Source organism: Citrus sinensis, chromosome 7 (genome assembly GCF_022201045.2).
Source record: "Citrus sinensis cultivar Valencia sweet orange chromosome 7, DVS_A1.0, whole genome shotgun sequence".
Lineage (NCBI taxonomy): Eukaryota > Viridiplantae > Streptophyta > Magnoliopsida > Sapindales > Rutaceae > Citrus > Citrus sinensis.
In genome coordinates, this window is record NC_068562.1 from 20,525,451 (window position 1) to 20,529,541 (window position 4,091).

At 37.3% G+C, this 4,091-nt stretch overlaps 1 non-coding gene across 1 annotated transcript; it reads left to right on the top strand.

Moving 5' to 3' along the window:
* The first annotated feature begins 3,778 nt into the window (after positions 1 to 3,778).
* Positions 3,779 to 3,886, top strand: LOC127898967 (small nucleolar RNA R71). Its single transcript, XR_008050735.1, has one exon. It is a non-coding gene; the product is annotated as a small nucleolar RNA R71 (small nucleolar RNA).
* Positions 3,887 to 4,091: the final 205 nt, after the last annotated feature.

Below are 4,091 nucleotides of genomic sequence, written 5' to 3' on the forward strand. Positions count from 1 at the left end.
ATATAGTTGGCCAACAGAAACCACATTGTAAAACTTTAATAGCTGATTTCTTAGCACTGAAATGGCCTCCACAAGCTTGTTCATGGCAGAATGAAATGATATTCTGAATTTCATTTTTTGGGACAAATCGTCTGACAATTTGATCTGCACAATACTTGAACAAATAAGGGTCATCCCAAAAGAAATTCTTTATTTCTGCAAAGAATTTAGCCTTGTCTTGCTTGGTCCAATGCTCTGGAAGTTGACCTGTAATAAGATAATTAATGATATCAGCATACCACGGTAATTTTTCTACACTCATCAATTGTTCATCTGGAAATGACTCATTCAATGTTAAAGGTTCAGTAATTGTGTCAAAATAGAGACGAGAGAGATGGTCTGCCACAACATTTTCTATGCCTTTCTTATCTTTAAATTCCAAGTCGAATTCCTGCAAAAGTAACACCCAACGAATTAGTCTAGCTTTTGCATCTTTCTTTGTGAGAAGATATTTAAGAACAACATGATCTGTGAATACAATTATTTTACAACTAATGAGATAAGATCGAAATTTCTCTAATGCAAACACTATTGCTAGCATTTCTTTTTCAGTAGTTGAATAATTCAATTGTGCATCATTAAATGTCATACCAGCATAGTAAATAACATGGGGAATTCGATCAACTCTTTGTCCTAATACTGCTCCTACTGTATAATCAGATGCATTACACATGAGCTTAAATGGTAAGCTCCAGTTTGGGAGCTGAATGATGGGTGATGATGTCAACAACCGCTTTAATTTTTCAAATGCCATAAGACATGAATCATTAAAGACAAAAGGTACATCCTTAGCAAGTAGATTGTATAAGGGTCTAGAAACTTTGCTAAAATCTTTAATGAAACGTCTAAAAAAACCAGCATGCCCAAGGAAAGATCTTACTTCTCTGACTGTTTTGGGTGGAGGAAGATTAGAAATGAGATCCATATTGGCTTTGTCAACCTTAATACCTTTGCTCGAAATGATGTGACCGAGAACAATACCTTGTTTTACCATAAAATGACACTTCTCCCAATTTAAGACCAAGTTCTTCTCGATACATCTCTGCAGAACTAGTGTTAAATGATGTAAATATTGATTAAATGAATCACCAAAGACAGAAAAGTCATCCATAAAGACTTCAAGGAATCGTTCAACCATATCAGAAAAAATACTTAACATGCATCGTTGAAATGTAGCAGGTGCATTACATAATCCAAATGGCATCCTCCTATATGAAAAAGTGCCAAAAGGGCAAGTGAAAGTGGCTTTCTCTTTATCTTTTAGTGCTATAGGAATCTGATTATATCCTGAGTAGCTATCTAGAAAGCAATAAAATTCATGGCATGCCAATCTATCAAGCATTTGATCGATAAATGGTAAAGGAAAATGGTCTTTACGTGCGACAGAATTCAACTTTCTATAGTCAATACATACACGTCATCTGTAGTCACTCTGGTTGGTATCAATTCATTATCGGCATTGGTAACTACTGTGACTCCTGACTTTTTGGGGACAATTTGCACAGGACTGACCTATGAACTATCAGAAATTGGATAAATGATACCTGCATCTAATAGCTTAAGGACTTCAGTTCTAACAACTTCTTTCATATTAGGATTTAACCGACGTTGCATTTTCCTAATAGGTTTAACATTTTCATCAAGGTGAATGTAATGTATGCAGTCTACTGGGTTTATACATTTTATGTCCGTTATGGTCCATCCTAATGCTCCTTTGTGTTCTTTTAAAACATCCAACAAGTTACCCTTTTGTTCGTCATTTAGGGATGATGAGATGATTACTGACAGAGTACTTTCTTCTCCCAAAAATGCATATTCCAAAGTGTTGGGTAATGGTTTGAGCTCGAGTTTCGGTGGTGATTCTGATGATGGGATGAGTTTCTTTTCTGATGGTGCTAGTTGTTCAACTCTTGACTTCCATTTATTAGTGTTCATGGATGGTGCTGAGTCAAGTAGGGCGTTGACCTCATCGACTGATCTGTCAATATCAAAATCCAAACCAAAGTGAGTTAAACATGTTTGTAAAGGATCATCACTAAGGTTTGAAAGAAAAGTATTATCAACTATTGTTTCTATTAAATCTACATCAACAATTCCATCATCTGCATTGTGAGGTTGTTTGGCAATGTTGAAGATGTTCAGCTCTATAGTCATGTTACCGAAGGACAACTGCATATTTCCAGTCCTGCGTTGAATGTGAGCATCCGCAGTTACCAAGAAAGGTCGGCCTAGAATAATGGGGATGTGCTTCCTTGAATCCTGTATTGGTTGAGTGTCAATTACAATGAAATCAACAGGAAAACAAAACTTGTCTACCTGGATAAGCACGTCCTCTACAATACCACAAGGTATTTTCGTGAACCGATCTGCAAGCTGTAACACCATAGGAGTCGGGTGTAATTCTCCCAGTCCAAGTTTCATGAAAACTGAGTAAGGCAACAAATTTACACTAGCTCCTAAATCCAACAAAACATTCTCAATTGTGTGGTTCTCTATACTACATGAGATAGTAGGGGAGCCTAGGTCTTTGCATTTTAGAGGAATTTTGTGTTGGAGTATAGAACTAACGTTTTCTGTTAAAAATGTCTTCTTTTGAACATGAATGTTTCTCTTTTTAGTACAAAGGTCTTTAAGAAACTTGGCATAAGATGGAACTTGTTTTATAGCATCAAGTAAATGGATGTTAATACTTACTTGTTTGAAGATTTCAAGAATCTCACATGTGGATTTTCCCTTCTTTCCTTTAGCTAACCTCTGAGGAAATGGAACTTTAGGAATGTATTCTCGTGAGTTGGTTTCTTTTTTTTTTTTCTTCAGATGGTGAGTCCTCAACATTCACAGGTACAATTTGATTTTCTTTTGTCATCGGCATCTCCACTTTGTTGTCGACTTCTTTCCTTTTCGCAAGGTCATGACTGCTTTGGCCTCTCCATGCTGCTGTGGTGAACTGGTACTTGCTTCATGCACTGCTTTAGGATTAGGCATTGGTTGACTTGAAAATTTACCTTTCTCAACAGTCATTGGCAAGGTCTGAACTGAAGAAGAAAGTTGTCTTACCACCTTCTCGGGGCTTGAAACTGATTGGGCTTGTGAGTTGAAGCTTGCTCTCAACTCATTTCGTAGTCCATCAATAGTGCGATTCTGTTGCTCAATCGTGGAGTGAGTAAGATTCTTGAGATTCTGGAATGAATCCTCCCATGGTCTGGGTTGAGAGCAGTTCTGGTTCTGATTGAATGGTCTAAATGGGGGCTGAGAGGCTTGAGGAATTGGTTACATTGGTGGAGCTGGAGCTGTTGGTCCATTCTGTTGGAATCCTTGAGACCATGAAAAATTGGGGTGGTCTCTCCATCCAGGGTTATATGTGTTGGAGTATGGGTTGTAATTAGATGGTTTTCTCATTACACCTATGGCATTGGCTTGATCTGAGTATGAGTCATGGTCATGTGGCTCTGTTGATTTGGCAGTCGATAACGATACTATTTGTCGAGAAAGACCTTCAATTATCGCTTTGACTTCTTTAATTTCTAAACTTGACTTGCCAATGTGAACCTCATTTACTCCCTTAATTCTTCTAGTATTCCTGAGTGATCGACTCCGTTGTTGGGAATTATCCGCTTGTCGCTAGAAGAATTCCCAAATTTCTGATGCACTTTTTGACATTAGCTCTCCTCCACTTGTTGCCATTAGCCATTCTTGCACATTCGGCAATAATCCCTCCAAAAAGTATTGTCATTTCTCGTACCCATGATGTGGACACTTCAAGAGTAGCCCATTGAATCGCTCCCATGTTTCGAAAAACTGCTCGTCTTCTTTTTGTGTAAACTCTAAGATTTCCCTGCTAATAGCATTGGTTTTATGCACTGGGAAATATTTATTCAAAAATTTCGTTACCATTTGTTCCCATGATGCAATGCTATTAGTAGGCAATGTATTAAGCCATGAACGAGCTCTATCCTTTAAAGAAAATGGGAATAGTCTAAGTTTTACATCATCATTTGAAAAGTTCTCATATTTAAATGTTTGACAAATAGCATGAAAATCATTCAAATGAT